Here is a 9,851-nt window from a genome sequence, read left to right as displayed (position 1 = left end):
TTCTGTAACGATCCTATAGTTAGGGGTGTCGAAAAGTGTATTTTCGGGACTCCATTCCTATAAATCGGACTAGTAAATATTTTTAATAAGTATTTACAAAGTTAGTTGTGCAGTTAATTAAATTTCGGTTAAGTGAATATGCATGAATTAAGAATTATTATAGTATAAGGACTAAATCGCATATAGAGTAAAAGTTGAATTATAGATTAAAAATTAATTAAAGGGACTAAAGAAGCAATCATACCTTTGTTTCTTTTAAGTGGACGGCAATAATGATGTTTTATATATATATATATATGTTTACTTATTATATATTATATGTTATATTACATAATAAGAAATGTATATATATGTATATATGTTATAATATTAATAAAATAAAGTATAATAAAACAAAAGAATTAAAAATAAAGTGGATGCATGCAAAAACTTATCAAAGAAAAGAGAGAAAAGAAGAATGGTTAACGCAGGGTTATACGGATGTTAAGGTTCAAACTTCGTTAGTTAATTTAATCTATTTTCTTCTAATTTTTATATTTTTAAAATCTCGGTGTTAAGTATAACCCGACCTATATTGAAATTTTAGCATTGATTAAGATTCTAAATGTTAATATTGAATAGTTTTAGTATTAGGGATTAAATTGTAGATTTTTAAGCTAAATTTTTAAGGCCAGGCAAGGCCCGAGGCCTAACAATCGTGCTTAAAATTTTGATTGAACTCGATCCAGTCCATGAACACCTCTAAATCTAACCATCAAAATATTTTACTTAGTTGGGTTGATAAATTAAATAATATAAAAAAAGACCATCCATAGATAATCCTTTATCTATATAGCTATAGCCATCAAATTTTAATTATCAAAGTCAATGGTAAATTTAATGAACACACATAAAGTATAGGCTAAAATGGCACCTAAAGACAATAGATAGAAAATGTTGCTCAATTTGAATAATATTTAAATCATAATTAACTTCTCTATGGGATAAAATTGCCAACTTTATTAAATATTCTCTATGTGACAATGAGGCCAAATAGTTTAGAAATTACAAATTCTGGCTCAACCTTAGTTGAATAGGAAATTTGCATTTGTGTATATGATAGTAGAAGTAGGGATGGGTAAAACAAAATATGGATAATAACTTTAACTATTAATTTATTTATACAATAATATAAGAAAAAATAAAAATAAAAAGTATTTTCATTTTAAAAGAAAAAAATCAAATGAATATAATTTTATTAATTCAATAGATGGATGTTACATAACAAGTCCATAAACATCAAATCATTTTAAGGAAAAACGTAGAATTCAATCAAGAAGGAAACCCCAACTACTCTCACCACTTAAAATTAACAAGTAACCACATTCTATCCCAAAAGGACCATTTGATATACATGTAAAATCATCAAATCATTTATCACGTACAGTAAAAAGATGTCCTTGCCTGCAGAAAAACAGTAAAAGAGCAGCCATGGGATTAATATTGCTTCTAGCGAAGATCATTGTGACAGTGATGTTGGTTGGAGTTACTGGGATGTTCCTTCGCCTGTTGGATGCTCTTGTTTTGACGCCCAAAAGGATTCATTCCCAGCTCCAAATTCAAGCCACCAGCCAAAGTATTCCGCCCTCAAACAACACCAAATTCAAAGGGAAACAGTTGTGGTTAAGTCACCATCCTTCGGATTTAGTCTTCCGGTTTCGTCTACGCCTGTAATCACAATAAACACCAAATATTATTATTTATTAATCTGATATCTGGTTCTGTTTTTGGGGTTAGGTTCAACGCATATGTTTTCACCGAGGGGAATACGGATTTTGCAGAGGAAGCATCCGGATATGGCCGAAAATGGTAAGTCAGAGAGGCTACGAGGATGAATAATGTGGTTTTTCCATGGAGGTATGCCTGTCTATGTGAATATTGGTTTCCCAAGTTGGTCAATTTCAAGAAAGACGACGACGATGGTCTCGTTCGTGCAAACACCTGTCTCTTTCTACCGGTTCCTGTTCAAAACCAAATAGGGAAAATGGCTCGGTCTAACTAAATTTCGAATTTTAATTTTATTAATAATATATATTTTAAAAAAAATTAGCTGTGTACTATTTTATGGGTTTTTATATTATATAATTTATATCACATGAAAATTAAATATATAATTATTTAAATAAATATTAAAATATATGTTAATTTATTTTATTATTTTATATAATTAAAGTATAAAACATATTATTTAATATATTAAAGTTACTTGTGTTTGAATATCTGATAAAAAACAAAACTACCAAATATTAAATAAAACAACACATTTAATTAAAAAAAAGAATAGGAGGCGCCTAAACAAATTTTAATTATCCTTTATAAATATATAGAAGTTGGACCAAAACTTTTTATGCTTCCAACAATGTTGAAACACAATACATCTTACATCTAAATTCATGCCAATAATACTTACTAGAATTCTACATAGAGTCGGGGCAAGCCTTATATAATTGCATAAAAATATAGGTCCAAAAAATAAATTTAGACAAAAAATAAAGTTTGCTTAAAAAATAGGATAGGTCTCGAGTAAGGCTTTTTTAACTTGAGCTCAACTCGAATATGCAAAAAAAACTGCTATGTTTTCTTGCTGTTTATTTTTTTTCCTATTTTCTTGTTATTTTTTTCACTGTTTTGCTACCATTTCACTATTATGTTGTTATTATTTGGATATTGTATAGCTCTTGTTTTATTGTTAATTTTATTACTATTTTAGAGACATTTGCTTGTTAAGTTGCACCTATCTTAGTATTATTTAAGTATACACATATTTTTTAAAATTTATTTTTAATTTGTTGAGAAGCATTTATTTTAATACTTTTAGTATTTTTGATGTGTTATATTTTTAAAAAATTATATAATAATATAAAAAATTAATACGGGTGGGTCGAGTCGGGCTTGAGCTTAGCAAACGGGCTTAAAATTTTGATTGGGCCTAACCCGGCCATGGGCACCTCTAATACTTACCTTAAACATTGATTATAATTTACAAAATTAATAAATGTTGTACAAAAAAATTTAAATATTTTTAAAAATTAAAATTAAAATTAAAAATAAATTTAAATATAATATTTTTATTAGAAAAAAGATATCTTCATTAACATATTATTCTCTTAAATCTCATTTAGTTTATCTTGAATCATATTGTAACACCCCTGACCCGGCCTAGGAGTTTCGGCTAAGTCGAAGGCATTACATTCAACCACCGAAGAGATCTTGTAAAGTCATTCTTTTTGAAGCGTTTGATTTGTACGGAAAACGCTCTTTTGTTATTAAGATAGACATTCATTAATTTAAACTAGCTTTACTTAATAAATCGATTACAACATTATTAAAGTGAAATTTTAGGAAAATGATTTTAGAAATTTAAGAAAAACTTTATAAAAAATTTTAAGTATTTTGCAAAGCAGCGGAAAACATTTAAAGTAAGGATTTTTTTTACACTGAAAAGCATGCAAATATTATAATATTAACTAAGTGTCATTCTTTAAAATAAATAAACTAATCAATCCCAAAATATAAAAGCAAGAAATTAATAATTACAATACCAAAAATAAATTATAAATGGAAACTTTTTAAATATGTAGAAAAAAAAGCTGCTAATCCGAGAGTCCTCTGATGCCATACTGAGTCCTAATTTTCTGCGTTACCTAAAAGGTAAAGGAAGAGATGAATGAACTTACAATGGCTCAGAGTGAGACTACCTTATAAATCAATATATATATAATTGCACAAATAGAAAAACATAGAAATAATAGCGAGTTAAGGATAACATATGGAACATATAGTAAATCAATGTATACACTATTTATGTATGATGCAATGCAAATGTAAGTTTCCCACATGTCCATCTTAATTGTCCTCGAGCATTGCTCGACACACCAAAACACATATAAAAAAACTAATCATCTCGAATTTCCTGATGAAGATGGTTGTTCACTTGTCATTTGTGACGATGACTTTTACTACAATAAATTATCATCCAGATTTCCCGGTTTTGATGACTTTTTACTACAACAAACTATCATCCTAGTCAACCCGATTTTGATGGCTTTTTAAATTACCATCTCGGCTTATCCAGTTTTGATGACATTATCGCCTACTTCGTGTAGTACTGACTTTTGGTGTGGACTTAAATTGCCATTGTCTCCTACAGAACTCCTTCGTCCTCCGTACCTGATTTCATGTAATTATGCACATATACTCATCATATCATATTCATTATCAACATTTGATACCATGCTTAACCAACACGTTTATTATCATATACTAACATTTAATAGCATGTTTTCATGCATTTATTCACATCAATTTCACATATACAAGTAATTTAAGCGAATTAAAAATAAATTCACATAAATAGTATCTTTATGTGATTTAATATGCTTAGTTTGACAAACACATACGAAATTAGGGTTCACACATACAAGGTTCGCACATATACGTTCGGCACGCAGGGGCTTGCACATATAGGGTTCGCACAAGTAGGGTTTGCGCATAGTGTTTGTTTCTATAAGGTTCACACATAGGGTCTGTCTATAGGGTTCGCACATAGGGGCTCGCTCATAGGCTCGCACATGAGGGTTTGCACTTAGGGTCTCATACACAGGGCTCGTCTATAGGGGTTCGCATACAGGCTTGCTCATAGGGGTTCGCACATAAGTGTTCGCGCTTACAGGTTTGCACATAAAGGTTTGCACACCTAGGGTTCACTTATACATGTTCGCATGTCTGGGTTTGCTCATACAGTGGGGTTTGCACTACATAGGGTCACATACCCTGGGGGTTTGCCTAGCATGGGGGTCGCATAAATATAAGGTTTGCATAAGTAGGACTTGTAGGGTTTGCGTAACTAAACTTATAAGGTCCGCATTATGTTTTCTATGAGTTCACATAATAGTTCCTATAGGTTCACATGATGTGTAGAGCTTGTGTATAGTCATTAAGGGGGTTTGCATATCCTGCACTAGTGGTTCGCATAATAAATCCTGTACTATATTCATGGGAGTTTGCATAAAGGTTCATATGTAAACTAGGGTTCGCATGCAATCCTCTTATGGTTCGCATAGTATTGCTAGGTGTTTGCATTTATATATACTTACTCCGGGGGGTCGCATACATGTATTAAGGTTTTGCATTACAGGCTACCTTACTTCCTCAATTGATTAATCATACATAATAATTTGGGTTAGATTCTACACCTGATTTAGAGACACAAAAACCTTAATCGAAAGAGGAAAGAGACGATTTTGAAAACTTTGAATTTCTCAGTTGAAAATTAATTTGGAAAAAAAAGGAACTTTGGGAATTTTCTTGAAAAATTTTCTAGATAAAAATTTTAGGGTTTGAAAAGATGAGCTATTTATAAAAATTTTTCCCTAATTGAAATAGAATTAAGAACTATTTTTAAATTAGAGTTTGATTGAAATTAAGGACTAAATTAAAAAATAGCTTTCAGGTTGGGCTAATTTGAAATTTTGACACTTTATGGGGTAAAAATGAGAAAGTAAATATTTTGATTGAATGCACACAAGGGATTTTAAACTTGGGACCTATAGGTAAGTTAAGGCTTTACCATTGAACCAAAAGTCTCATTCTTATTAATTTCTTAACTAAAATAATTTTTAAGACATTCTAAGTTTTCTTACCTTGTACTAAAAAAATAAAAATAAAAATTTTATTCCTATTTCTTTTAGGCCCATTTTTGAGATGTGACGCATATTCTTTTTCATTCGTAAACCTAACTGAACAATGAGATGGAATCATCTGAACCCCTACATTTGTGTTTATTCCTTTATTATTTGATAAATTCAATTCATTAATTTACTTTAAACAAAAAAAGTAATAATTAATACTTATATAATTAAAATAAATATTATAAATTTATTTTATAATGTGGGATATAATTTTATATAGTACATATTATATTACAAAAATAATATAACATACGTTTAACTACATATAATATATCAATTGTTATATAGAAGTCGTAAATTATGAATGTATAATATTTATTATATAATCATGATATTATAATATACTTTCTTTTATTAATGATATGCAACCTAAACATTAAATGTATATATAATTTTATAGTAAATTATAATATACACAATTAAAATTATATAATTAAGATAGATTATTAATGATATGTATCACTCTATACACCTATGTTATAATAATGTATATTTTTATATTAATGATACGTAACATTAAACTTTAAACGTGTAACTAACTTTATGGTTGATTATAACACATACAATTATCATTATATAATTAATATAGATTATTAATGATACGTAACTTTATATACAATTATTGTAACACCCTGGTTAATTTAACTTTGCTTCTGTGAAATATGTCACAATTGAGTGTTTTGCTTTAGTGGTTAAGTGGCATGTGTTTGGGGTCTTGGGTTCAAGTCCCATTGTTGGAATTTTTTGCTTTTTTTTTTATCTTAGCCTATTCCTTGGCGGTTCGACTTATATTCTATTGCTAGTCAAATCATTTTAAAATGAGCCTGTTGGTTTAAGTGGTAAGGTGTTAGCTTATCTTAAGGTCTCGTGTTTGAATCCCTATGAGGGCGTGGATGATAATTTTTGCGTCGGTTGTCTAGTAGAGGTTCTGTGAAATTGAAACTCTGAGGTTGTTGAATACGAATTTGATGTCGGTTTTAATGGGATATGTTAGTTGTGGGGAGAGTTAGGATTTTTATTAATTTGGATTCATTTTATTTTCTTTTTAATTTTTAACTTTTTCCCAAAAACCTCTCCCCTTTCTGACTTTTTTTTGTTGGTTTCCCACTATCAATTTTTTTTCTTTTTTCTTCCTATCGATTTCTGTCATAATCTCCCCTTCAAATCGCAGTGCTTCGATTTTCCTGTTCTTTGTACGACTTGGTAAGTAGTGGTAGTAAGGTTTTGATCGGGTTAGAGGAGAATTCTTTTAAAGTTGTTTTAAAACGATGTTGTCTTTTTCGTTAGTATTGATTTTTGGTTGTTGCCAGCAGCGAATCGTGAGAAACGGAGCTATCTTATTGTGGAATCTTAGTATCGAGATCGTTCTAAAAGTTGGGTAAGTGACGAGCACTTAGGTTTCGCTGTAGTCAATTTCTTTATTTCAGTTTAATTAAGGATTTAAGACTGATTTTAAGGCGTGTATTGTTGATTCTTAGGTTATGGTGGTCTCGGGATTGCTTCCGTGTAAAAATGAACCAGGTGTGTAACGAAAACATGAGAAAATGAGGTTTGACGAAAGCAAAAAAAGTGGCTTGTCGACAGCACACGGGCGTGTGCTCGACTGTGTATGACACACGGTTGTGTGACGGGTGAGTGTGTGGCCATGTGGGTCACACGCACTAGGCCGATTTAGGCGTGTGAGCCCACATGGGAATGCCACATAGGCGTGTGGGCCACACGGGCATGTGGTCCTAAAATTTTAAAATTTTCTCTAATGTCACATACGTCGTTCCAATCGACTGTGGGCCTTTCGTAGAATCGGTAAGGGCAAAACAAACCCTGATGCATATGATCTACTATTGTGATAGACTGATTTGAGTTTAAAAAATTTGATATGTATGTTTGACTATTTTGTATAAACATGTATGATATCTGTATACGAGCATGCAGGTCATGCTAACTCTGTTATATCCGTATATCTTTATTCTATATCTGTATATGGGGTGGGATTTGTATATGTGGAGGAAGTGTTCTGTGAGGCGACATTTCGTCAATATGCGGGCAGCTTGGCTGCAAACTACTCTGGTAGGTGTCGTAAAGACACTATGTGGTGTGTAGGGATGGATGAGTGTTTTATACCCATATGGTGTGTTAAGATGGTCGGAGATGGTGTTTAGAAGATGGGGGTAGGACTTTGTATATCTGTATGTTTTTGATAATCCAATTTTGATATGATCTGATTCTGTTAAGGACTTACGTCTGATTCTGTTCTGATATATTGATAAATCTGAGTTTATGTGTTTGTATTACTCTGTTTGGTTACACACTAAGTTTATGAAAACTCACATCTGTTTGTCTATTCTGTTCAGGTAATCCTCAAACATAAGCGGGTCGGTGCGACGGAGTCTCAACGGTGACTAATAATTCGTGAACTGGTTTAATTAACAGTTTTATTTAAATTCTAGATTATTTTGAGAGTTTTGTAATTTATGGACTCTCTAAACCGTTGGTTTTAATTTCGAGATTTTGATATGGTCTAGATTATTATTCCGCGTATTTTAACAAAATGATTTACGAAAAAAAAAGTTTTTACGCAAATAAATATCTTACCGAAAACACAAGCTCATATTTCAAATATAATGATTTCTAACTTCCGCTGCCAGATAAGTTTTATTATAGGAGTAGACTATTGACGTTTTCCTTAATGAATATAATAGAATTAACGTGTTTTATAAAACGCAGACTCTCTTTTAGTAACAAATTATTCAGGAAATTTCAACACGGTAAAATTGGTTCAAAACCCTTCTTCGTAACATTCCCAGATTCGACCATAACGTCTAGGCCGGGTTTGGGGTGTTACATTTAGTGGTATCAAAGCTAGGTTGCAAAACTTGAGCTGTGAATTTTGGGTTTAAAATTATAATTGTAAAAGAACTGGTTTTTAAATAAAGTTTGTTTCTTTTTGAGTTAAGTATGCGGTACACCGAGTCTCCGGCGCTGATATTGTAAGTACTTCTGAACTTAGAAATACTGTAGTTAGAACTATTGGAAACTATACTGAGTTAGTTAGAGACTAAAACTTTTGAAAGATTATTGAAAGATTTTTGAAACTTCTGATAAATGTCTGAAGCATAAAACATTTGCTAATAAACACTGAAACTGATGCATAAAATTTTGTAATGTAGATAAAATTTTAAAACAATGAATGCTCGTATAACGTGTGGTTGTGGTACTCGTGGGTGCGGCGGGTGCCGTAGGGGGACTCGAGCTGAGTCTTCCTCTTTGGGCAGTATGCCAAATCTGGATACGAGCGAGACTCCGGCTACACCTACTGTCGAGACTGGGTCTCAAAGCCACTCGACTGGGGACGATGCACTGTCCCAAGCCATATTGGGAGTTTTAGAGAAGGTCGCAGGACCCCATTCTGGATCTGGGGGCCGTGGGTCGATAACTGAACGACTCCGGTCCAATGGAGCTGAACTATTTAGGGGTGTCACTGGAGTCACCCCTACCGTGGCGGAATACTGGTTGGAGGCCACCGAGAGAATAATGAATGATATTGACTGTACTTTTGAGCACAAACTGAGGGGTGTAGTTTATTTGCTCCGCAACGAGACATACCATGGTGGTTATCGGTTGAAGAGGGTACTCAACCGAATTGTCTTAATTGGGATTATTTCAAGATCGCCTTTGAGAGGAAATATGTGGGACCAGCCTATGTAGATGCTCGTAGTCGTGAGTTTATGAATCTCACGCAAGTTGATAGGACTGTGGTCGAGTATGAGGCTGAATTTCTGAGACTGAGCCACTATGCTTGAGGGATGGTGGCATTTGAGTACGAAAAATGTGTTCATTTTAAGGATGGTTTGAGGGTAAGTTTGAGGGTTTTTATAGCTCTACAGAGGGTGTGAGAGTTCGCCATTCTGGTGGACAATGTGAACATCGCCGAAGAGGATAAGCGTGTAGAGCGCCAGAATAGGGATCGTGAAAGAGGCAAGAATAAAAGGAATCCAGAGCCCTCTAATTCTACTCGGAGGCCTAAGAAATAAGCCAGACCTAATGGGCCTTCTAGAATGAGAGTTCTAGTTGCTCTTACTGAGGCTCAACCATGTAGTGACTATGATAGGAGCCATCTAGGCG

Source organism: Gossypium raimondii, chromosome 5 (assembly GCF_025698545.1).
Source record: "Gossypium raimondii isolate GPD5lz chromosome 5, ASM2569854v1, whole genome shotgun sequence".
NCBI classification, from domain to species: Eukaryota; Viridiplantae; Streptophyta; class Magnoliopsida; order Malvales; family Malvaceae; genus Gossypium; species Gossypium raimondii.
Note: the sequence above shows the minus strand (reverse complement) of the source record.